The following is a 26,485-nucleotide window of genomic DNA, read 5'->3' on the forward strand; positions in this document are numbered from 1 at the left end:
CCGGGGATGGAAGGAAGGAGAGAACCAGCTGGCGCGGGGGTGGGGGTGAGGGCAGGGCCCCCGCTCCCAGGGCTGCGCGGGCTCCCCAGGGCGTTTCGTGTTTACAGTGAGGAGTCACAAACAGGTGGGCCTCGTGTCCAGCTTCTCACCAGAAGCGGCTCCTGTGGAGGTCACGCTTTAGGCCCCACAAGGTCAAGCCCTGCACAGAAAGGACGGCTGTGCCCGTGCCCTGCTCTCTCCGTGGAGGCCACGCCGGTCTCCGGCAAACAGGGTCAGAGGTGCCGCTCTGCACATTCCCGCACATTCCCCACCGCCGCGGTCTGGAAGATCGCTGACCAACGCTCCGACTTCTGCAGGGGCCGAAAATCCGGCTCCCATCCCCCTCTGTCTGAAGCAGCCAGCCAGCGTCTGCCTGCTCGCAGGGCCGCCCCCAAACCGCAAGACAGCCCTGCATTCCCACCCCGGGGTTGCATAATTCACTTTTTCTCAAGTTACTGATCTGCCAGAGAGCGTGATTTGTGACTGAAGGAAAAAGGAGAAAAGCAGACCACGGTCTCCCCGCTGCTGTGAGTGACGTCCAACAGGGAGACACTTTTTATTTGGGGCTATTGGTTTCCGCACACTTTTAAGTGGCGCTTAACCTGGGTACCCTCTAACAGAGCAAAGAAAATTCTAAGCGCCAGGTTTATCTTGGACGGAACACACGCCTCCACGTTTGGGGGCGGAGGAACACGGGAGCAGTGAGGACGACCTGTCCGGCACCCACGTTGGCTGCCGTTTTGGAAAAGTTCCACCTAAGAGCACGGCGAGGAGCCCTCCGTGACTGCAAGGGAAACATAAAGTTAGGAGTCACGTGACTCGCTCCCAAGCATTGTCTGTAAAGGTGACAAAACAAACGAGGAAGCTGTGCAGATCCTGGGGGACAGACCCCAGAGGACCCCAGCGCACCTGTCCACGGCGGCCCCGGCGGACTGCACTGCCCGCGCTGCAAGCTGGCCATACCACAAAGTCTAAAAACAAGAAAGCTTCCGACAAAAAACATCCGTCCTCATCTTACCCGGGGTTCTGCATGACAGCTCCTTCTACCGCGTCTATTTCTGACATTTCGGGAACACAGGGATGACAAATGCAGGGATTTATTCACACAGGGGTGGGGGCAGGGGAAAGACAAAGGCTTCCCAAAAGGAGAACAGAGGTTCAACAGGGAAGGAGCGAACATCCTCCTCCATTTGCCTCTGGATTTCTGAAGCACACACAAAAATGTTTAATGGACATTTTTAAAAGAAAACAGTTTAAATAACCCCCAAATCCTGGCACGCTTAGGTCAGAAGCGATGGGTCCACGACCAGAGAACCTTCTTTGGATGGCCGGGAGCCCCCGCCGCACTTACCGGAGTAACAGCAGGCAGGTGGGGTCTGGCTGCAGCCGCCGGTCTGCCTCCCCTAACAGCAGCAACAGCGAGGAGACTGCTGGTCTGGTCGCGCCAGCTCCCTGACAGGTAATCAGGGGCCTGGGGCGGAGGAGCCCGGTGCTTCAAGGGGAGGGGCTTCGAGGGGAGGGCTCTGCAGCAGCCACCGCCCAGGTAGGGCCCTGCCCACAGTCACCCACCCCCGGCACCCTCAAGCTGTGCTCGGAGCCTGCCTGGGCTGGAGGCTGCGGCTGACGCCCGCCTCTCTCCATCCGGAGCAGATTCAAGTGCGGGGATCTGGGAAGCAGCTCACAGAAACGGCTGAGGCCAAGGCTGGGGAGGCAGCTCGCGAATCCAATTCAAACCACAGCCCCTGTCCCCCACCCCCCCAGCCCCACCAGGCAGAATGACCTCACGGAGGCTAGCAGTGGACTGACAGGAAGAAGTGTGCACACCCGGCTGGTCCTGTGACCCTGGGGACCCCCGGGGGTGGGGAGGTACACGGACGGCCCCTTTTGGTAAACGGAGAGTTTTCATGGGGCTAAGGAACCCCCCGTGGATACTTCAGCTCCACTGTCCTCACAGACACGGGTTGAGCCCGTGGGCTAAGGCTGGCTTTCTTCCAGGCCCACCAATCGCTTGCAGGCGACACAGAGCAAGCTTCCTGACCTACTGCACCCGTGGCTTGCTCACCCAGGCTGCTGTGGGGAAGCCAGATACCCACGGGTGCTACGGACGACCGTGTGTCCCTGTCCCCTGTCACTCACTCCTCACCTCCACGTACAAATGGCTCCAACAGCGGGAGTGGCTTCTCCTACTCACCTTAACCAGGTCTCCAAGAGCTCAGGGAGGTCCGCTTTAAAATCATTTCTGTACACCACGGTCAACAGGCAGACCCCGTGGCCCCTGAACCCAAACCCAACCAGGGACTTGAAGCCGCAGCCCCAGGCAGAGGTGGCTTCTGCTCCCAAGTTCCATGGAAATTCCCAAGGCAAAAAATGCTCATTTTAATGAGCCCACAGTGCGGAAGAAAACAAGACTCTTACTAGAAGCCAGGGGGTCTTTTTCCTCACCGCTGCCTCCTAAAAGGCAATTATTCCTTAAAATGGGAATTCACGGCTTAATGACAAGACCACTCTGGAATAAAAACAAGGGCACGGGCTTCAGGTTCAATGCTAGGCTTAGAAAGGGACCTTCCACCGGAGGGGGAAGCCCGGAGTCCCAACTGGACCAAGAAGCTGCCATCGCCATCTGGTGGTAGCTCTTGCACACTGCAGTTAGGAACTCTTCGCACCATCTTTACTCTCCAAAGCAGCCAGCCATGGGGGCTCCAGCTCTATGGCTTCGTCTTGCTGACAGCTCCTTTGGCTGATCAATGACATCCTTTGCTCTTTCCCACCAGATCATCTTCCCACAGAAGACTTCTAATCAGGGCACCAAACACTCGGGGAGAAGTGCTCAGCTTCCCTACCCTCCTTGGGTCCCCACGACATCTGGTGACAACGGTGCAGAGAACAGAACTCCCATCACAGAGTAAAGAGAAGCAAACAGCCAACGGCCAAGGCTAAGGGAAGAGAGGAGGCAGCCTCGCCACCACCCACAGGAAGACCGAGGCAACAGCACGGTGAGCCTCGGCATTGAGCCCTGGCTGGTGAAGCAGGCTGGGGGGCGCTCCAGGGACGTGCTGCACATCCGGTCAGAGAGAACGAGCCGCCCATCAGGGGGCAGTGGAAGAAACAGCCCTCACCACCACTCCTCCCCAGCCCTCAGCCATCCCTGCTGAATACAGTGGGTCCAGTCCACCCCCAAAGGCAGGTGCCAGCCCCAGGGCAAAGCGCATGGAAATGGGTGAAGGTGAAGACAGCTCGGGGCCTCACTGTGCCCTCTTCAATGACACCAGGGATTTCTAACAAAGTGCAAGGGAGAAGGCACTGCACGCAGGCTGTACAGGCAGCTGTGCGCTTGGAGAGCAGCTGGGCCACAGGCCGCCCGCCTTCCTACACGTAGCAGCAACTGTTTGGAGAAGGGGCTGCTTCTTCCAGAATCATCGGTGCCCTGTAGGGGGCAGCACTGTGGCAAAGTTGTTAGGCAGTCGCTGGCATCCCAGACAGGAGCGAGCGTCGTTTTGCATCCAGCGGCTTTCACTTCTGATCCAGCTCCCTGCTAATGCTCCTAGGAAACCAGCAGAAGATGGCCCAAGTGCTTAGGCCCCTGCCACCCACGTGGGAGACCTGGATGGAGTTCCAGGTCCCTGTCTTTTATCCAGATTACCCCCAGCATATTATTGATAACATTACAAACATAAGTAACTGATATTTAATTGCACGCAAGAATAAGTCAAGAGGTAAGTTTTGGTAACTTCTGTCTTCCAATCGGATGCACACCCTCCTATATAGAAGTCACCCAAAGAAACACTGTACATAAAAATACTCGTATTAAGAAATACAGTCCACACACGACTTCTACCCAGCTGCACACTGGCTTTGCTCTCTTCTCAACCGCTCAGTTCAAAAACACTCGCAATCTTCTTACACACCCAGGCCACAGGCTGTGAGCCGTCCTGAAAGATGACAATGCCCAAGTTGATACTGAAGGTGTAAGACAATCAGAAGCAAATCCACGAAGCCAGCAGGCAGTAAGACGACTCCATGCCTCAAGAGCCTTTTTTTAAGATTTTTATTTATTTACTTGAGAGGCAGAGTTACAGCCACAAGAGGGCGACAGAGAGGTCTTCCATCCGCTGGTTCACTCCCCAGATGGCCACAATGTACAGAGAGGGGACCTGAAGCCAGGAGCTTCTTTGGGGTCTCCCATGCAGGTACAGGGACCCAAGTACTTGGGCCACTTTATACTGCTTTCCTAGGCTATAACAGAGAGCTGGATTGGAAGAGGAGCAGCCGGGACTCGAACTGGCGCCCATATGGGATTCCAGCACCACAGGTGGAAGCCTAGCCCACTATGCCATAGTACCAGACTCAAAGAGCTTTTTGTGTAAATAAAAAAGATGTATTTTATTTGTTTGAAAGGCAGAATAACAGAGAGGCAGAGGCAGAGAGAGACGGAGAGAGAACTCCTCCATCCACTGGTTCACGCCCCAAATGGCTGCAATAGGCAGCCGCAGCTAGGCCAATCCAAAGTCAGGAGCCAGAAGCTTCTTCTGGGTCTCCCAAGTGAGTGCAGAGGCCCAAGCACTTGGGCCATCTTCCACTGCTTTCCCAGGCGCATTAGCAGAGAGCTGGATCAGAAGTGGAGCAGCCAGGACTGGAACCAGCGCCCATCTGGGATGCCAGCACTGCAGGTGGAGGCTCTACCTGCTTTGCCACAGCACCGGCTCCCAGCCATTTCTTTTGTCTTTTGCATCTGGTGTTCTACGGCCATGTTCAGGGGTCAGGATGGGCTCACAGCAGCAAGTGCTGATGAGTTCCTGGAGGTCTGGAACGCTGCTCTCCATCTCCCCGTACACAGCCTTTCAAAGGCTCTTCCGACACGACTAGATGGCCGCTGAGCTCCTGGGAACCACAGAGACAAGTCCCTGGGGCTGCGTCACCACCAAGCAACCCAGCGGAGAGCCAGGCTGCTTGTGTTCAATCAGGCAGGAAACAAACGACCCGCGAAGACACTGAGACGCGCGCCAAGACAGCCTAGTTAAAAGCATCGCGCTGTGAGCCATCAAAGGGTTAATGCAAAGGGCTGAACTGGGAGGTCCACGGCCCTAATGCTGCAAGGCCTTAGAGGGACCTTCTTGGCTGCACTTGAGACAATTCAGCACCCTCACCTTTCCAAAACCAGCAAGCCCAGAAGAGAAAAGCCACAAGGGACTCCCGTGCATTTTCTCCTCCTGTAATTAAGCGAGTGGTTCACCCTACAAGGGCGCCTGAGGACCCGGAATCATCTGTGATGGACGCGTCTCATCTCGTGGTTTCAGGATGCTCGACCCTTAAAGCGACAGCCCGTCTTGTGGTCCAATGATCCAGGCTCCCGTAGCTGGAAGCCCAGGTTGGAAAAGCCAACTCACATGCTACCTGCCTCCCCAGAGAGCACTCCACAAGGCCTACCACGCACCACGCTCACTCGGAGCAGGCCAGGGGCCTCCGCGGATGGAAGGCCTCGTCGGGGCGGGGCTCTCGTCGCCCCTGAACAGCTTCCTTTTCTAGAGTCTGCAGCAGCCCGCCCTGGTACACACGGTATAGCACTGTGGCCAAACACCCAGCGGCAGCTGGTGAGCCAGCACGCTCCAGCTCGATGGATGTGCTCTGTAATAAGCCAGGCTCGGCTGGCGCTGCGGCTCACTAGGCTAATCCTCTGCCTGTGGTGCCGGCACCCCGGGTTCTAGTCCCGGTTGCTCCTATTCTAGTCCAGCTCTCTGTTGTGGCCTGGGAGGGCAGTGGAGGATGGCCCAAGTGCTTGCGCCCTGCACCCGCATGGGAGACCAGGAGGAAGCACCTGGCTCCTGGCTTCGGATTGGCGCAGTGTGCTGGCTGTGGCGGCCATTTGTGGGGTGAACCAACGGAAGGAAGACCTTTCTCTCTGTCTCTCTCTCTAACTCTGCCTGTCAAAAAATAAAATAAAATAAGCCAGGCTTGCCAAAAAAATTTGAAGCTGTTCCGAGTAGGGCCATGTTTTCTAGGTAATTTACCAATATCTGCGAGCCAGAGGACGCCGTCACAAAACCCAAGGAAACCCGAGCGGCCTCCAATGCTGAGCCCGCAGCCACCCCGGCCAGGCCCGTGTCGGGGCTCCCCGCCGTGGGGTGACAATCCTGAACCAGGCCTCTGCACCACGGCACGCTGTGCCCAGCAGCACTACGCTCCTCCCACGAGGTGCCCAGACACGGCGAGAACCACTCGCTCACACTGACGACCACTGCGGCTGTCCAGAGTCCAGTCGGGAAATGAGCCCGCGATAAGCTCCCTTCCTCGCCGTGAAATCGACCTGAAGACGGGAGGCGGATTAAGTCAGGAGCCTCAGAGGGCTGCGGTCTCAATCACAGGTTCTCACCCAAATAAAGAGCCGTTTTAGCCAAGATAAAGCTTCCCAGCAACACGGACTCTTCCCGGGAAAATCACACGCACGGGTACGCGTGCACTTTCAAGTAGACGAGAAGCCGCCGACAGACACCGTGAGGTCACAGACACTCAGAGGTCACGCTGCTAACCCAGGCGCACACCCACAGCCGGCTCGCGAGTCGTGTGCGTCTCCGGCGGTTACGGCGTCACACGAGCGGACCTGCAGTCCTAAGTCACACGTGTTTCCACGGTTTATGTTCTGATCTGCAGCACCGTCTGAATACCTTCACACGATTTGACTTCAGAGATTACACTATATGAAGCCGCCTTAGGCTGCTGCAGCTACTTCATCATGACAAACACTGCTCCATCCGGACAGCCGATTCCCTGGATATATAAGGATATAACACGCTCTTCACTATCTCAGTGGGATGCGTTCCTTCTAAGTGTTAGGTCCACAGGCCTGCACTTTCCCCCTTCTTACATATTGATGACAATAAACAACATATGAGGGAACTTCCATAGGTTCACAGAAAAATGGAATTAAAATGATATTTACTTCGGTGCAAATAATTGAATTCCATGCACACTTTTTTCAGAATAGGTATTTTCCATGAACTTTTTGAAGATCCCTCATATTTACTGAAGAAAAAAACAGAAACTACAAAAGCAAAAAATATCCAATACCCTCTACTACCTTAATATTAGTATTTTGTTCTGCTTTTTTTTCTATTGACAGGCAGAGTTAGTGAGAGAGACAGAAAGGTCTTCCTTCCTTCCGTTGGTTCACCCCCCAAATGGCTGCTACGGCCGGCGCTGCGCCGATCCGAAGCCAGAGCCAGGTGCTTCCTCCTGGTCTCCCATGCGGGTGCGGGGCCCAAGCACTTGGGCCACCCTCCACTGCCTTCCCAGGCCACAGCGTAGAGCTGGACTGGAAGAGGAGCAACCAGGACAGAATCCAGCGCCCCAACCAGGACTAGAACCCGGAGTGCTGGCGCCACAGGCAGAGGATTAGCCTAGTGAGCTGCAGGGCCAGCTGTTCTGCTTCTTTTTAATATTTTATAATTATGTATACAGGCTGAACATCCTTTATCCTAAATGCTTGGGACTAGCAGTGTTTCTTATTTTGTATCTTTTCAAATTTTGAAATGCTGTGTACACACAATCAGGTATCTTGGGAATGGACCCAAGTCTGAACATGAAATCCATGTGTGTTTCCGATACATTTTATTTACCTAGTCTGCAGTTAATTTTTAAAATATTTATTTGAAAGGTGGAGTTACAGAGAGGCAGAGGCAGAGAGAGAGCAAGATCTCCCATCTGCTGCTTCACTCCCGAAATGGCCTTAACAGGTGTAGCTGGGCCAATCTGAAGCCAGGAGCTTTTTCTGGGTCTCCCATTCAGGTGCAAGGGCCCAAGTCTTCTACTGATTTCCCAGGCCATAGCAGAGAGCTAGATCGGAAGTTGGGTCTTGAACCAGTGCCCATATGGGATGCCGGCATTGCGGGCAGCAGCTTTAATCACTACATCACAGTCCCGGCCCCAGACTTAATTTAATACCATATTTTCAGTGCACCTGCAATTTAACCTTGAGTCTATCACATGAGGTTAGATGCAAAATTTTCCACTTGTGGCCTCATGTCAGCATTCAGAAAGTTCTAGATTTTACAGCAGTTTGAAGCTATACCATTTTTCCCCAAACATATTTCCTAAAAAATTTTGCCATTGGGCCAGTGCCATGGCTCACTTGGTTAATCCTCCGCCTGTGGCGCCGGCATCCCATATGGGCAGCATGTTCTAGTCCTAGTTGCTCCTCTTCCAGTCCAGCTCTCTGCTGTGGCCCAGGAAGGCAGTGGAGGATGGCCCAAGTGCTTGGGCCCTGCACCCCGAGAGAGACCAGGAGGAAGCACCTGGCTCCTGGCTTCGGATCGGCATAGCACTGGCCGTTGCGGCCATTTGGGGAATGAACCAATGGAAGGAAGACCTTTCTCTCTGTGTCTCTCTGTCTATAACTCTGTCAAATAAATAAATAAAGTCTTTAAAAAAAATGGTCTATGTTAATCATTAGTTTGGTTTTATCAGAGTTTGAAGTTTTTAAAAGAATTTTACACTAAATATTCCATTGATTTTCAATTTAATAACAGGAATCCCAATTTATTTCGACAGAAATACAGAACAGAAGGTATCTGACCTCTGTGGTGTGACCCAGCGTGCAGCAGGGAAGGGAGATGAGAGGAAGTGCAGCAGCCACCCCCACCCTCCCCTGTGGCACCTGCGGCACCTGCGGCCATGGGCTCCAGGACGAATCACCACCTCCTTCGAAGTCTCACAGCTGCCATCAGCTGCAACCCAGGCCAAACTGCCGGCCTGAGCAGGATCCAGACAAGGCCCCGCCTTTACACCTCTGTCCTGTTTTACACTTTGTTAAGGAACTCGATGGCTGCTAACTCCTTAAGCCAGTAACTGTCAGATGCACCTGCTCTGAACTTGAACGCCACCTGGAGAGCCCCCAGCTCTCACCTGGAGAGCCTATAGCTCAACAGGTGCAACATGCCTGGGGCCAATCAAGACTTGAAGACACCCCAGACCACGCCCTCGCTTTCCTCCAGCTCCAGGACCGCCCCTGGGAAATCATCTTCTCGCTCTCGTTGCAGGATCCCAATGCCTCTGCCGTAAAGGTCGTTCCCCGTGGCGCTGGCTTTCTGGTCCGCATGAGGAGGAACCATCCCTGAAGAATCCCGGGGCTGCGGGGTTCCGGTGCGGACCAATCAGACCACACTGTGGCCCAGAGACAGCAGGCACAGCGCAGAGAGAGAACGGCAGCACACAAGTCCTGACGTGGGCGCCACAGAGGCTAAAAGCAGGCCCGGAGGCAGAGTGGGTTCTTTAGAGAGGATCTGAAAGATGCCCAGGCGGTGTCGCCTGCTCAGCAACCAGCAGAGGCGGAGCAAGGCTTTCCCCGCTGCTGGGGACCCGCAGCTGGGTCAGCTTCCTTTCCTTTGCCTGGCCTGGCACATGGACAGGCGAAACAAACGGCTCTGTTCACCGCCCTGCTGCACTAGAAAGGGGCCTGGGGCAGGAGGTCAAGGCCAGCTTCTCTCTTTTTGAACTTTTATTTATTTGAACAGAGTGACAGAGAGAGGGTGCGGCAGAGATTAAGATCTCCCAGCCACTGGTTCATTCCCCAACTGCCCACACCAGTCAGGGCTGGGCCAGGCAAGGCCAGGCGTCAGGAGTTCCACCCGGGTCTCCCGTATGGGGAGCAGGGACCATCGTCAGCAGCCTCCTCAACCGATCCCCCACTATGTAAAAGCAGGACCCAGCTCTTGTCTGTCTCCTTTAGCCAAGGTGTCCTTGCCCGCCCTTATCAGAAGGAATTCGCTGGCTTGAGGGAGTGACCCAGCTGGCCTTACAAGCTTCCAGTCACCAGACTCAAGGAGTCATTTGCTTCTCCAAGAGTTAACAACCTTGATGGCCAGTGCTGTCCTGGGGTGGTTTGTGTGGGGGAACTCCAGGCCTGGGCAGAACGTCACCCCCAGACCAACTAGAGCCCCCTGGCCGCCATCAATCCCCTGAAGAGCTCAGCATCACTGACCAACCAAAGGAGGGTACGAGCTCCCCTGACCAACCAGGAACCTGGGCACGAGTGGATCACGCACCTCGCAGCCCCGACTGACCTCAGTGTGCGAGAGCCTTCCTCCGGGAGCCCGGGAATGAAGCCTTCGCTGCCCGGCTCCCTGCTCTGCACTGTGCAATAAACACGACCCCTGCCCCTCGAAGCTTGGTTTCTGATTCAGCAGACCAAGGCTGAACAGGAGCCAAGAAATGAGTCCCTGCAGACAGATCCGGAGAGAGACTAGGAGAGCACTGAGCCGAGCAGCCATTTTTATGAGAGACAAGGAATTAACCTACTTGTAAGACTGACAAATGCAAACCGCTTGTGAAAAGAGCCTGTCTCTTCCATAACACAGGCATCAACAACACATTCACTTCCACTACACGAAAAACACGCTGAAAGCAGGCAGGCAGCCGGGTGGCGTCCTGCTCACTAAGGTCCACGGCGGGGGAGATCCAGAGCAAAGACTGAGCCAGGGAGAGGCCGGACTGCGGCCAGGAGCCCTAGTCCGGCCTACCCTGTATCCAGGGTAACCAGAAGCACTCTCTTCGAGTTGCCCCATTGTAAAGTTGGGCTCGCTCAGTGCTCCTGACCCTGACTAGCCAGGTGTTGCTCCAGGCCCTGCAGGGAGCCCTGGCAGCTGTGTGTTTTCAAGGGCCCTGTGTGGCTGGGGCGAGAAGTCAGCTGTAGAACCCCTCATCGTGGGAGGTCTTCCGGCTCCGGGCCTCCGTGTGCACCCCTGCACTTACATCCGCTGGTTTCTAGCAGGTGAGGGAAGACTGCGTGATGAGACAGCCGCTGCACTGGAGGACGGTCCCTGGCCGCAGCTGGGACCGCACACACAGGACCCACTGCCAACCACAGAGGCCTCAGCCACACGCCCCCGGGAAGCCCCTCGCAGGCTCCCGGGTGTCTGCGGCTGGAAGCCTTCCGGCTTAGCCGTGAACTCCCTCCGTTCAGCCCTCAAACCGCATCTCAGGACCCCCACCACACAGCACTCTCTGCATTATATGTGAGCAAAACGACAAAAATGTGCACGAGAGACAGCGCAGGTTCCCCCAGTGCCCAGGTCTGTGCAATGGCGGCGCGCGGCTTCCCCGAGCCTGTAGGATACACATGTTCTCTTGACCTTGAACCCGGACCAAAGAGCAGCAGAAACACACGTGGGGTGGGGTGAGGATCCTGATTGTTAATGCAGTTGCTGTGTTTGCCTTCAGGATCTAGGTTCTGTCTGCTGCTTTTCCCGTGAGAAAAGAAAGGGAAGCAGTGAATCACCTCCGAGTATTAGTAGTGTCCATTTGTGCAGGTGTCTAGTCATTTGGTTTTTATCATCTTAAAAGCTACTTAACAGGACAGAACAGCCTCGGCAGTACGTGTGCAGAAGGCAAACAGGTGGTCCTACCTGCCTGCGTTCACGCCCCGGAGGAAGCATTAAGTCAAACCTAGCTGGGCGCACATCGTGAGGTTTACTTAACTCGATCCCAGCCACACACTGCTTCCCCTTGTCTCGTTACTGCTGCTCTGAAAACCAGGAGCCCCAAGACTTGACTTCTCCCTTCCGAATGCTCCCCAGCCCTACCCTTGTTCATCTGCTTTTCCTTCCAGACTTCGCTGCCTGCTCCCTGTCCCCCGCAGGCCGGGACAGCCCAGGACAGGAGAGCAATCCTGAGGCCCTGCAGTGCCAACGCAGACTTGCAGGGCCAGGGACAAGGGACATGAGCTCTCCCCGGGACCCTCCATGCCCCTAGCACTACGCCCAGTCCTGCCTACTGAGAGGCACTGAGCACCAGCCCCTGCTTAACTTCCTGCAGGTGGCTTGCTGGCCTACACACACTGGCCTGGAGTGTGAACAGTCCGCACCATGGCTCTCACGCGTACTGTGCCGGCGGCTCCCACTGTCACAGGTCCTCAGTGACCGCATCCCCCAGGGGCGGCTGTAACGCCCCCTCCACCCAGCCCTGCGCCACACACACGCGGGTCTGGATGGTTTTTGGGTCCAAGGGTGCAGGCATTTACCGTGCTGGTGACCATTTCCCGACTGCTGGCGGTGGCGCCCACTCAGCGCCCCCTCCAGTCTGCCAACAGCCGGCACTGCTCAAGTAGCCGTGGCTGTGCAGGGCAGCGGAGGACGGCGCGCCCTGGCGTCGTCAGCGAGGCTCTCTCGGCGTGTGTAATCGCGCCCGGAACTCGCTTTGCTCTGAACTCTTTGTGTCACCCAACAGTTACGTCACAGTGCGTGCTGCCGATTCGTAGATCCTACATACTAAGAAAAACAGCTTCCTCAGGGACTGACAGGAGCTGGCCGTCTTTTACGCTGTGTGACAGGTGCTTGTTTTCTGTGGGTTTTCTCTCCCCTCTCTGGTGGCTTGGTGTGTATGTGCCAGGCACCCTCTTGTGGAACACATGCCCATCATTCATCACTTCTCTGTGCTGCTGCTGAGCTGCAACCGCTGTCCGCTTGAGGTCTGGGCGCTGCAACGTGTCTGAGCAGGACAGCTGTCCATTCTTACAGCCTGGCTCCGGCAAGCTCGCTGAGCCGGCGCACTCTACCAGGAGCCTTCAGGCCACAGGGGAGGGTCAGCTAACCCTGCGGGCCCCTCACAGCCAGGGCCTCCCTCTCGCCTGCAGGACAGTGAGCATGAACCTGGGCCCCCTGCTCATGTGCACGGGCCACTGATGCACGGACAAGGACTGTGACTAATATATCCCTGGTGGTGCTACCTACACTGCAAACAAGCAAGGCTCGGCGTGGGCGTTTCGCACTGCGGTTAGATTTCCACTTGGGACGTCCCCATCCCGCACTGGAACCCCTGGCTCAAGTCCCAGTGCTCAGCTTCCAATCCAGCTTCCTGCTGATGCACAACCCTAGGAGGCGGCAGGTCACTGCTCAAGTATTTGGGCCCTTGCCACCCACCCGGGAGACCTAGAGGGAGTTCCTGGCTCCTGGCTTCAGCCTGGCCCAGTCTTGCCTCTTGCAGGCATTTGGGGAGTGAACCAAAGGATGTGGGATGTCTCAGCCTCTATCTCTCCGCCTTTAAAATAGCATGGAAATAAAAAAAAAAGACAAAAATAAAAGTTTTTAAAAACTGTGGTTCTTAAACTTCAGAAAATAACAACAGGGGCTGACGCTGTGGTGCAGAGAATAAAGGTACCGCCTGCAACGCCGGCATCACATACTGGCACTGCTTCGTGTCTAGAGTGCTCCCTTTCCAATCCAGCTCCCTGCTAATGCGCCTGGGAAAGCAGCAGCAGAGGCCCAAGTGCCCGGTCCCCTGCCTCTCATGTTGGAGACCTGGAAGAAGTGCTTGGCTTCAGCCTGGCCCAGCCCAAGCCGTTGCATCCATTTGGGGAGTGAATCAGCAGATGGAAGATCTCTGTGTGTGTGTCTATAACTCTTTCAGATAAATAAATATTTTTTTATTTTTAAAATATTTATTTATTTATCTGAAAGGCAAAGTTAGAGAGAGGCAGAGACAGAGAGGTTTTCCATCAATTGGTTCACACCCCAAATGGCCACAATGGCCAGAGCTAGACTGATCCAAAGCTAGGAGCTTCTTCTGGGTCTCCCACATGGGTGCAGGGGCCCAAGGACTTGGGCCATCTTCTGCTGCTTTCCCAGGCCACAGCAGAGAGCTGGATCTGAAAAAGAGCAGCTGGGACTCGAACTGGTGCCCATAGGGGATGCTGGCACAACAGGCAGTGGCTTTATCTGCTTTGCCATAGCGCCGGCCCCAATAAATAAATATGTTAAAAGCCAAACAAAAACAAAACAAAGCCCAGTGGTCTCTCCCTGGCATGCTGAGCAGGCTCAGAACAAGCACATCTTTTTGTACTGAAATCCAAGACTCTGGGAACTAGCACTTTTGAAACGCACTGTGTTAATGCTTTCACAGGGGAAGGAGCGCCTGGCCATGGCCCAGATAAGACCCAAGAAATCACCAGGTCTGGCCCTGTCAACATAACCACAGCACTGTGGCGTAGCAGGTAAAGCCGCTGCCTGTAGTGCTGGCATCCCATATGGGCGCTAGTTCAAGTCCCGGCTGCTCCACTTGTGATCCAGCTCCCTGCAAATGCACCTGGGAAACATGATCTAAGCACGTGTGCCCTGAACCCACGCAGAAGACCTGGATGAAGCTCCTGGCTCCTGGCTTTGGCCTGGTTCTCTCTCCCTACTTCCCTCTAACTCTGTCTTTCAAATGAATAAAGCTTTAAAAAACAAAACCCTCCAACCAACATATTAAATTGTCCACGTCACTAAGCACAAGTCCATTTCCCTTGAGGAGTTGCATCCTTATGTATATATATATATTTTTTCCTATTAAGTTGTTTGACACCAGAAGCTAAAGTGGGCTGTAACGAGGGAAGAGGGTATAAGTACACCAAATAAAAATGATTCCAAGTTCACCGTGTTCCCACCACAGCCTTTGGGTGCAACAACCTCCCTGCACACTTAGGAGGACCCTAGCTAGACAGCGGCAAAGCCAATCTGATGAAGTCATCTCACGGACACCCAGCCATGCCAGCCACAGGCCCAGGGGCCCTGCAGCTTCTAGGACTTGCTCCCCGCAGCCCTGCGCTGGCGGCTGGCAGCCGGGCCTGCACTCCTCCTATGGCGTCAGACACAGGCTCGTGGGGCCGCTGCAGCATCACCCTCTGGGCAACAGTGCATAGCGCGGGCGGCGGCCTGGGCGCAGGTTCCAGGAGGGAAGCCGGCGGCACCCAGAAGAGCTAGTGAGAGCAGAGGCTAAGCTCCAGGCAGGCTGGGATCCTGTCTCAAGTCCCCTCCGGTGCCTGGTGGTGCTCAATGGGTGCAGCATCAGAGGGGCCCCAGACTATCCTGGAACCCAAGGCAGAAGCTGCAAGTGCCCAGCTGCAGCCGCCTCCTCCCACCGACCCCCGCGGGCCAGGTGCTGGCTTGGGCATCTCAGGATGGCCTCCAAACACCCCTAAATGGCAGACCCATGTGTGATCGACCTGGGGACGATCCCAAGGTGCACGGAGTGACACCACCCTGGCCACACACATGGGAGCTGAGATGCCAGCTTTGTGCCATCAGAGGACAGGCCCCAAGAGGGCGAGCTGGCAAAGACCAGAGACAAAGTCTCACTGCTCTCCAGACCCAGACCCTGGCAGTGGGGTCTGGGAAGGGGAGGGCCCCTAAGGCCCCAGTGGCAGGAGAAAGGGCCCAAGAGGCACACTCTCCCTCTTAGACCTCAGGGGGCAGCAAAGCCAGGCCCTGGTGGGGGGTGAGCTCATTACCCCTGAACCCTGGTCTGTCCCCAACCTGTTGCTGGCAAAAACCCAGGTCGTGGGAGTCCTGCTCACCAGGACAAGGGCCCAGGCTGGGGGCCTGGAGGGGCTTCTAGCTCCAGCCTCAGGTGTTCACTGTCGAGCCCACCTGCTACCTCCCAGGATACACACTGAGCAGGAGGCTGGGATCGAAAGCAGAGAAGCTGGGGATCGGTGCTGGGGGCTACAGGTTCACCTGCCACCTGTGACACTGGCGTCCTATACAGGCACCAGTTCGAGTCCCGGCTGCTCCACTTTCAATCCAGCTCCCTGCTAATGTGCCTGGGAAGGGAGAAGAAGGTGGCCCTGCCACCCAATGGGAAAGTCTTCCTGGAACACTCAAGTGGGCTCCTTCCCCTGCCCCCCAGCCCCACAGAGTGTTATCAACAAAACAAACCAAACACCCACCACAGCCCCACGGAGGAAGTCAGCCAACCTTACATTTAGAGCAACTAAAACCAGGGGTGGGCTTTGAATGCTGTGGTTAAGGCCCAATGCCACCTCAGAGTGCAGGGTTCCAGTCCAGGCTAGCCCACTTCTGATCCAGGGTCCTGCTAATGTGCACTCTGGGGTTCCAGTCCAGGCTAGCCCACTTCCAATCCAGGGTCCTGCTAATGTGCACCCCGGGGTTCCAGTCCAGGCTAGCCCACTTCCAATCCAGGGTCCTGTTAATGTGCACCCCGGGGTCCCAGTCCAGGCTAGCCCACTTCCAATCCAGGGTCCTGCTAATGTGCACCCCGGGATTCCAGTCCAGGCTAGCCCACTTCTGATCCAGGGTCCTGCTAATGAGCATCTCGGGGTTCCAGTCCAGGCTAGCCCACTTCTGATCCAGGGTCCTGCTAATGGGCATCCCGGGGTTCCAGTCCAGGCTAGCCCACTTCTAATCCAGGGTCCTGCTGATGTGCACCCTGGAAGGCAGCCATGACAGCTCAATTACTTGGGTTCCTGCCACCCCCAAGGGAAACCCAAACTGAGTTCCTGGCTCCCAGCTTCGGCCTGGCCCAGCCCTGTCTGTTGTAGGCATTTAGAGAAAGAAACCAGCGGCTGGAAGATTTCTCTCTCCCCCCTTCTGATTTTCAAATAAAGTTTCCTTGGAGGGTCACTACCATCGACGTAACAAGTGACACTGTCTGCACACACGGCCACCAAGTTAGCTACAGGGAAGCAATGACAGAGGAAAGGAAGTGGAGACCTCGGTGGCCTCTTGTGAGTCTCTTTTTCATGTCATGGACTGTTTACCCTCCCTGTAGCTCTACAAATGCCTACAGCCTCAAGATAGCACGTGCAAAGGGGGCTGACTTTTATTCCAAATCCCAATCCAAAAACCACTGAGGTGACTGACAACGCCCGTCCACCACCCTCAGCACCGACGCAGGCAACTCCTGGCTGTAGCACTGGTTTTTCTGTCTCAGAGATGGGAGCTGGGCAATCCCTTCCTTAGAGACCTGACGGTCAGCTCCGGAAACATCTGGAACTGGAAACGCACCGCTATGGGGCCGTATTACAATACAGAATCCCTCAGGTGAAGGACGACTCTTCCCAGGACCAGGTAACTGCTTTTCACTAAGTGGCTTTTGATTCTGATGGTTTCAAAGCTTGGGAAATTAGTTGGCAGAGGGGGGAAAAACGGGGAAAGAGGTAAAGTTTAATACTATGCATTGTCAACTTTAAAAACAAGCATGCAAAAAGCAGATCGTTTAAAGTAAAATCATTCTTTCCTCTGAATCAGTGTCCACTATTTGAGGATGACTTAAATGGCTGCAAAAACAAACAAGATTTGAATTAGCAAAAAGTCCTCTAAAGAACTCCACGGGTTATTAGCTTTGAATACCACTTTGATTTCCTAGAAGAGAAAGGCAGCCGATGATCCAGCCACCAGGGGGCGCTGACACTCCCCGGTGCACCACAGTCAGAGGAGCAGGTGCAGGCACTCCTGGGGAGCCCTGGGCAGCAGGGGACAGGGCACAGGTTTCCTTCCGCCTAAGAGGTGTCTGTGCTAATGTTCACGTGGGGGAGGAGCTAAGGACAACTGCATGTTTATAGAAGGTTTTTGTACATTAAAACTTGTAACAAGAATGTGAGCATCTTAAGGATACCTCCAGAACAATAAAATGAACAAAAGTAATAGAATGAGAGTGTAAGGAACACACAGGCACGGGGAAAGCCCATGGAGAGCAGAGGCAGGAAAAAGAAATGGAGTCTGGTGGGCGGGCGCACGGAGCCACAGGCTGGGAGACCAGCAAGCACAGGCCTGCTGAGCACATGGGAGGCTGGACTGGGCAGTGGCCAGCCCGCCTTGGTGCCCCTGGGCCCAACGGAGGCCACAGCAGGGTGTGGAGGGCACGGCTACCTGGCCTCTGGAGTGAAATTCCAGCACCAGTGTGAGTGCCACACCTGCCTCCATCCCAGGGAGGGTCGGTGATGCAGCCCCAGGAAAAGATGGGAAGAGGCCAGCTGTGCAGTGTGGCAAGGCGGTGGCTCTGGGCTCCCGGGGCATCGACAGGATGCAGCATGCCTGCGCAGAGGAGCTCAAGGTGAGGGCACGGGGCGCAGGGGGGACTTGCGGTGCCGACATTAGCTCCCGTGCATCATTGCCAACAGGCTTGCCAGCGGCAGCAGTGGCCCAGGCAGACGTCTGAGACAAAGGACTCTCACCCCCAGGCAGGGATGGAGAGGAGAGGAACTGGTGGAGGAGGCTCACAGCCTGCCACCTGGCAGGGCGGTGCTGCCAGCAGCCGAGCCAGGCCAGGGCAGAGAGAGCAGGGGCTTGTGGATGCCAGCCTCCCAGGCCCAGGAAGTGTGCAAGGACAAGCAAAGACGCCGAGGGAAGGGGACCGGGCGGGGCTCGGACAGCGCTTCTACATCATGGCCGGCTGCGCACTTGCTAACAGGAAAAAAGGAAATCCATCATCCAGCCCCAAAGGCAGACATTTCCAGAGCTCTCGTCTGCCGTCCAGGCCCTGGACGACGGCGACGGCCACTGGAAGCCACCACTCCCAAGGAGCTCCCGGTGATCACGAGCCAGGGTTCTGAGCTGACCCACGGGAGTCCCTCAGAAAGTATGTGCAGAACCTGGATTGAAAGGAGAGTCTGTGCTTGTGCACAACACTTAGGAAATCCAAGCGTAGTTTTTCCATAACGTGATCTTGTACAAACTCTCTGCCCCTCATACAACCAACCAATACTATCGCTTCACAACCAGCACAAAAAAACAAAAAGAGGAGCCAGCATGGTTGCTCGGGGCGTTAAGCCACCTCCTACAACGCTGGCATCCCACGAGCACCCGTTTCGGTCCTGGCTGTCCCACTTCCGATCCAGTCCCCTGTGACTGAGCCTGGGAAAGCAGCAGAAAACGGCCCAAGTGCTTGGGCCCCTGGCACCCATGCGCGAGACCCGGATGGAGTTCCTGACTCCTGGCTTCAGCCTGGCCCAGCCCCAGCCATGTGGGGAGGGAACCAGCAGATGGAAGCTCTCGCTTTCTCTGTCTCTCACTGTAACTCTGCCATTCAAATAAATGGGTATTTTAAAACAAAAAAAAAATATGAAAAATAAAAGCAACAGGAGCAATAATCAGTTCTTCAGTGACAGATGCACAATAGCCCTTGTCACACTGAGGGACGGAAATGCCAACTGCCCATCGGGTGTACCCACTGCCCCTTCCTGGAGGCCTGTCGGAATGCCGGCGGGCACCCACTGAGAGGCAGCCAGGTTTGACATCACCCGTGTTGATATTATACAGTAGGAATGCCAGCGCTTTTAATAATTTACTGAGGAGTTACACATTGTAGATCCTTATTAAACATTACTTGCGCTAAGGTCATAAGTCTAAGAAATAGTCCGTAAGGAAAACAGGCCTCGTTTTAATCGCTGTACGCTGATTTAAATTATATATCTGCAGCTGCTAGCATGCATCGGAATCCAGCGTCACTTACTGCTCATGTACTGCACGCACAGAGCAGTATAAATAATTGCTTTCTCTAGGACCAGAGCATTTTACAGCTGCACTCATGTGTAGACCTTAAAATGCACCGCGTGTATCTCAGTTTCATAAGCTGTATCTGAAGCCTTGCCCTTGAAGAGGAAGGGGGGAAGAAAGAGCGATACAATCTAACAACCCCACTCCCTCAGCCCAGAAAGTCAACACCAGCAAAAATACCATTTGTCATTGACCAGCCTGGGAACCAGGAGCCAGCCAGAAACAGGGACCCTTCGAGGTCTAAATATAGAAGTCACAGCAAGTCGGGGGCTCAGACACTCGGGGGTATGCACACACACAGCCACACGTGCACATTGCACTGGGGCTCAACGGACGATATACTCCAAAAATGAAGGCCTCGGGGCAAGGTTACTCTTGCTGCCCTCAGCCTGCCCCCCTGAGCCCTCCCCCGCCCCAAGCACTGCACAGGAACTGGAATTCCTCTTCCTGGAGATGGGCTTCTCCCTGCCAGCCTCCCCCACAACCCCCACTGTGACTCGGGCCTTCCCCACCTTTCTGCGTCCCAGTTGGCCACAGAGAGATGGAGACACTCATTTGAGAGAGTTCGTATCTGTTATTTTCCAAGGGTCTACAACCACTGCCCAGTAGAGAGCTAGTCCTCTTCCGAGACAGAGGCGTGCTGGTGCAACTGAGAGGAAGCTCTAACAAAACTACCTGTGGCCTTAAGGCCAGGCCCGGTGGAGAGGCAGGCCTAGCTGGGTTCCCCGCTGGGCCCGAGTCCACCGGCTTGCCCCGGGCATCCAGTCTCATTTCCACACAGCTGTCCCCGTTCCACTGACCCTCAGGCCTGCGGATCTTCCACCTGAAGGCTCCCAGGACACACAAAATGATGATCAAGTCCATGTGCATGCTTTTTTCTGCTGATCCGTCTGCTGTCAGTTCATTTCAACCCACTGAGTTCCCATCTTGAAAGGGAGGAGTGGGCCGGTGCCGAGGCTCACTAGGCTAATCCTCCGCCTTGCAGCACCAGCATACCTGGTTCTAGTCCCAGTCGGGGCGCCGGATTCTGTCCCGGTTGCCCCTCTTCCAGGCCAGCTCTCTGCTGTGGCCCGGGAGTGCAGCGGAGGATGGCCCAAGTCCTTGGGCCCTGCACCTCATGGGAGACCAGGAGAAGCACCTGGCTCCTGCCATCAGATCAGCGTGGTGCGCCGGCCACAGCACACTGGCCGCAGTGGCCATTGGAGGGTGAACCAACAGCAAAGGAAGACCTTTCTCTCTCTCTCTCACTGTCCACTCTGCCTGTCAAAAAATAAAAATAAAAGAAAGGGAGAAGTGGGATACCCCCCCGCAAGCCAGTGTATCGTCCAAGGCTGCTTTTAGGCTGTGCCGAACACTCTAGGTCCTGCAGAGCCTCACTCACCATCTACTACCCGGACCTCAACAGGGAGCAAAGCCTTGCTGGGCCTGCTGCAGACACCCATTGCACCCAGCAAGGCTTCCTCTACCGTGTCAGCACTGGAGCTCCCTGAACACAGAGTCATTTTTGGCAAAACAAACAAAAAGGTTTATTTATTTTAAAGACAGACAGGGGGCGGGGGGAGGGACCTTCCATCTGCTGGTTCACTCCCCTAATGGGGGCAACAAGCCAGGAGCCTAGACCACCACCCAGGTTTCCCATGTGGGTGTCAGCGGCCCAGGCACCAAGGCCATCTTCCCTTGCTTTCCCAGGAGCAGCGGCTGGGAGCTGGGAGCTGGATCGGAGGCAGAGCAGCTGGGACTAAGGGGAGCTCGTATGGGGTGCTGGGGCTACAGGAGGCAGGGTAACCGGCTGTGCCACATTAACAGCCCTATGAAGAGTCTTCAACATCTTGGCATAATGTTATGAGGCCCACGACAGTATTTTCTTAGAACACAACATGATACAACATACAAAATATATTTGCATCGCTGTGCTGCATGTAAATAAAACAGCGCATACAGTGAGTGTGTTGACGGAACATCTGCAGTGCTGAGTGGAGCCTGGATGTGCAACTTCCAAGTCATGGCTTTAGGTCTGAGGGAACAGGCCAGTGTGCACCATTCTCAGGCCTCCCTTGCAGAGGCTGCACCACAGAGCAGGTAGCAGGGAGGCAACCCTGGCCCGCTGACCCGAGGGCAGAGTTAATCCTCCACACACACGTTGGAACCTTCCGGCTGCGTTCGCAAGGCTTGGTTGTGAGCTCAATTTCTGCAAAATAAATATTTTGCTCCTTGCCGCACACATCCAGAAATGCTTCCACTGCTGACTCATCTCAAGCCGGCACATTCCACTCCTTGAGCTTCTGACAAACTCAACGCCCCCAGGAAGGGGAACCCAGACGCCGGTGCAAGGGACGCCAGGCAATCCACTGTGGACGGAGCAGGGGGCCTGCACGGCCTGCAACGCAGGCAGCTGGGGGCGAAGCCGAGCAGAGGTCAGGCACAGGATCCTGGCGTCACCACCCCGGGAATCGTCCCACACGCCTGCCTGGCCAGCCAGTCTCGGCACCTTTTGTCATTAAGCCGGTAGGTCGGTACCTTTAGTCATTAAGCCGAAGCCCTGCCCCTCCCAGCTCTCCATCTGCTCTTCAGTTTAGCAATTTTCCGAGGCTCCACTCTGCACCGATGAACCCAGTCCGTCCCATCACCCTGCACACAGGACACCATAAAACTCCAGGTTGAGCAATCAACGTCCTGCTTGTTGTCAACTTGGAAGGGATTTGCTGTCGTTCAAACATCTGCAGAATAGAAGCCTCGGGACGCAGTGGGTTAAGTGGGAGCCTCACTTCCTAAAGACACATCCCCGAGGGCCCCAGGTCTGGGGACTGTCCTTGCGCTCCCTGCCAGACTGCCCGCTGAGACACAGGCCCTTCTGGTCACCACGGGGACCAGGCAAGGCCAGGGAGCAAAGACCCCAAAGGAGGCAAGGACTCTCACCAAAGCCCGACACTGGGCGGAAGGCAGGGGATACACAAACACGCCCTGGCGAGCTCACCGCTTCATCTGGAAAGACACCTGCCCCCCCCCCAAAGCCGCACTGAGCGTGGGAATCGCCACAGCAGATCACACAGGCCCTGTGTTCTCCACTAGCACACACTGAGCACGGCCCAGCCCTTCTCAGCCACCGGGGTCGTTAGAAAGACCCATTATTAGGACATCAGCAGAGCCCAGCGAGAAGCCCCCTGCGTGTCCCCACTGCCTCCTACTATGTCCCTCTGGGAGGCCTGGCGCACAGGCTTGGTGCAGGATACTGAACATAAATGTAAAGACCAGGAGGTAAACAAAAGTGCAAACAGCTGTGTGGTTGCTATGGCATGGCGTTTTAAATCTGAGTTTCGGGGAGAGGGTTGGTACCTTTACAGTTCTCTGGGGTGCGGAGGAGATTAGAATCAACAGCAAGCAGTTGGGTTCGGGGGGGGGGGGTCTCGCATGAATAATTACGCCAGCTTCTCGGGGCAGGGATTTTTAAGACAAACACTTATTGCCTCTAAGGCCATTCGGGTTGGTTGACGCTTCAATTCTCAGCACTGCCCTAGACTGCCAAAGTGGCTCCAGTGGTCTCCAGAGAGAAAGGCAGACTCACCAAGAGCTGTCACATCACAGCGCCAGGTGCCGCCCTGCCACAGGAAGGGAGGAAAAGCCAGTTCTAAGTGCTACAGAGACTTAGTGCCAGGAACAGAACAAAGGCACCTGCCCCTTAAGGGGGCTGCGGCCATGACGGTGAGGGAAGCCAGCTGTGCATGCTAACAGGAGGCTCACGACCCACGGTGGCCAAGGGGCCCAGTGCCCCCACACGGTGTGCCCAGCACACACGCAGCTCCGCAGCCCTGCAAGGACACAGACCATGTGTCTACACAGCCACGATTTTCCAGAAGCCTGGGTATTTAATATGGAATCTCCCCGATGTTCTTTTGTTGTTGTTTTAGTGCTGCGTGAGCCAAATGAACACATCTGTGGATTCGGCCTCATCCACAGGGGCCAGGCGCCTGCACACTTGGCCTCGCCGCTGTCCTAGAAGAGCCGCAAGCTGAGCAAGGGGACTTCAACGGCTCTCAGAATATTCCTAGGGTCTCTCCACGCACCAGAGAGAGATTTACTTGGCAAGACGTTTTCAAGAAAGGGCAATGGGAAAAAAAACAAGAACAAAACAGAATTTGCAATCCTTTGGGAAACAAATAAGGAGCTCAGGCTGCCCCCACCCCTCCCTATTAAAGCAGGGTAAGTTCAAGCCCCACGGCTAATGGCACGGCCAGACACGGTGTCCCTCCAGGTATGCACACAGCCCCTGATGTTTTAAGTGAATCTGATCATGCCTTGAGATACGAGGTCTAATACACAGCAATGCAGGGCGAAGACCACACTAGTTCATCGACTGGGGAGCCTCAGCTTCAGTGAGACATCCCACCTACACAGTTGCTGGGGCAGGGGAAGGACTATTCTCGGGTAAGAGTCTTAGCTGCCGGTTACACACAACACAGGCTTCTCAATAGGATTCTGGTTTCAAAAGCCCAGCTGCAGGCTAGCGCTGTGGCTCACTAGGCTAATCCTCCGCCTGCGGCGCCGGCACACCGAGTTCTAGTCCCGGTCAGGGCTCCAGATTCTGTCCCGGTTGCCCCTCTTCCAGGCCAGCTCTCTGCTGTGGCCCGGGAGTGCAGTGGAGGATGGCCCAAGTCCTTGGGCCCTGCACCCCATGGGAGACCAGGAGAAGCACCTGGCTCCTGCCATCGGATCAGCGTGATGCGCTAGCTGCAGCACGCCGGCCGCGGCGGCCATTGGAGGGTGAACCAACTGCAAAGGAAGACCTTTCTCTCTGTCTCTCTCTCTCACTGTCCACACTGTCTGTCAAAAAAATGAGAAAATCCCAGCTGCAGAAGGCACTTTAGGGACAGCTGGGGACATGCAGGCAATGGGTCAGCTAACAGCGTCCATTCGGCAGCTAGTTCTGATTTCGTGACCACAGCATCATGGCTCTAGAGAGGCAGGCTCTTGTTCTTGAGATGTGGAGAACTCAGGGCTCAGTGTTAACACCTATGGCTCACCTTTGACGACCTCCACGAAGCAAACACAGCAAACATTAGCCACTTCCGCTTAGCCAGAGGGCCAAGCACCCGGGCACACGGTGCCGGCACGGAGTGGCCACTCCTCTCAGCCACCAGGAGACAGCGGACGTCCCGCCACATCCCTTGAGCCCTCGAGCCCAGGTCTGTTTTAAATTTCCAATCACTGGCTGCCAGAAGAAAAAATGATAGCAACCCAGGCAGGTCTAACTCGATGCAGAGGCTCACCACACAGCCAAGATGCAACTAGAGGCGCATGTCTCGCAGCCTCCAGGACCAAAACACGGAGCTCGAGGGCGGGGCCCTCACAGCGGGCGCTGCTAATCTTAAGGAGCAGCTTTATGGCCTCAAGCGCATCCTACGTGACCTCAAACCAAGACGCAGATCACACTTGAAGGAGAGGGAGGGCGGCGGATGTCCAAGACAAAAGCTTAGCGCCTCGGGAGGCAAGCTTAGCAGGAAAGGAATACAGCTTGCAACCTGAAGTGACAGCCCGATCTTAAGTGGAAAACTTTGAGATGTTACTCCGCGAAGTCCAACTATGGTAAATCTAACAGTCGACGAGACGTTCGCTCGCTCTTCAGAACGCTTGGTCAGCTGCCAGAGCAGCCAGCCAGTTGTTTAAAGCTCCTAACCAAAAACCAGCAAATAACCCAGGCTCGGGTTTCACCTAGTCCGGCAACCCTTCTGATGCCCCAATTCTTGTCCTCCAAGGAGGGAGCTCAGCAGCCCCTGGTAACAGCCTGGCACTGGAGGGCACCTGTATCAGGGCTCCATCGTCCACGGCTCCCACGCCCTGTTTGATCTGGAGCCCCTGCTTCCTCACCTGCCCGGCGTGGGTAATAACTCCCCTCCACTAAGCTCAGCCCGAATCTGAGGACATCGCCTTAGGTTCCTTCAAGCCCTCAAGCAACAGCCTGTAGACAACTTCTGTGAGAGCCCTGAGCCTGGCCGGGGCCCCAGCTCTGCACCTGACTGGTGGAGTGCACGTCACAATTCACGAAATATTTTTGAGGCTGCCTTACCTGCGAAGGAAAGAGAACAAGAGTACCTGCTGGGGGGGAGGGGGGAGATCAAAGGAGCTCAAACCACGCCTGGCACAGTGAGCGCCCACACACACGCGCGGCTGTGTCTCTCTGCCCTCCACGTGGGGAAAGGCATGTGATTACGCCCAGCGCGGTCTGCAGATCCCCCCCTGGAACTGGGGCTGAGTTTTCTAATGCTGCTTTGCTCTCCGGTTCTGACCTGCCTTGGTTCCTGGGGCCGCCACCACGGGCCCACGGGATCCCACCAACTCTGCCCGCAGGAAGAACGCCTGGTCCAGGGAACAGCAGTGCTTCTGTCCTCCTGGGCTGGCGGAGGGGAGGGCGGGGCCTCAGCAGGTGTGCTGGGAGAGGGCTGAGCAGCACCAGAGGGCCGAACACAAGCAAAGGCCAAACGCATCCACTTAGGAAACAAGGCGCTGTCAGTGAAGGGGGTGGCAGAGGGGGCCAGGCGAGCAGCAAGGAGTGGGCGAGCAGGGCCCACCAGGGCCTCGGGCGGCCAACACTTCCTGAGTACTGCCAGGTGCTATGTGCTGTGCTAGGCCCTGGGAGATAAAAATTCCCATCGCCAGCATGGGAGAGAGAGGAAGACTCCCAGGCACAGCAAAGTGGAGCACCCTGATGGAACCACGCCCAGTGCGCCAAGACATCGGAGGACCCAGGGACCCAGCCAGCCGGGCAGTCAAGGATGAGCCACCTAAGGGGCCGCCCACATCCAGGTGCACTCGGGGGGGATGAGGGGGGACCAGAAGCACACAGGCGCGATTGTTCGGGCCCCTCCCCTCCGCCTGGGTTCGATGTTCTTTCACTCGGCACTGATTCTCACCGTGTAGGTAATATACACGGGAGGCCCTGGACCCAGGATGACCACAGTCTCCATGCCTGCCTTGGACTCCATTCCACTGAGCTCTGGCTGCAGACAAAGGGTCCCAGTGTGGCTGACAGACGATACGAATGCCCTCGTTTGACCCCAAGGGACGGGCCGAAGGGAACCCTCTCCCTGCCACCACCGCGCTTGGCCTGTGCCAAGCGCCCCAGTGCACGCAGGGCAGCAGCTCAGTCACCACACGGCCTGGGGACAAACTCTCTTTGACCACAGTCTGTCCTGGCT

General features: G+C 55.8%; 1 protein-coding gene across 4 annotated transcripts in view; it reads right to left on the bottom strand.

The window, feature by feature from the left end:
* The window catches only part of NEDD4L (NEDD4 like E3 ubiquitin protein ligase), a 320,618-nt gene that overhangs the window by 185,035 nt on the left and 109,098 nt on the right, over positions 1–26,485 (bottom strand). Inside the window, exon 1 of one of the 4 annotated variants that reach the window (XM_070050121.1) lies at positions 1,391–1,729. The exons of the other annotated variants lie outside the window; for them this stretch is intronic. The gene's annotated coding sequence lies outside the window, so the exon portion shown is untranslated. Of the gene's footprint in view, positions 1–1,390; positions 1,730–26,485 lie in introns of those variants that run through there. 4 annotated transcript variants of the gene reach the window in all.

Source organism: Oryctolagus cuniculus, chromosome 10 (assembly GCF_964237555.1).
Source record: "Oryctolagus cuniculus chromosome 10, mOryCun1.1, whole genome shotgun sequence".
In the NCBI taxonomy this organism is placed as follows: Eukaryota; Metazoa; Chordata; class Mammalia; order Lagomorpha; family Leporidae; genus Oryctolagus; species Oryctolagus cuniculus.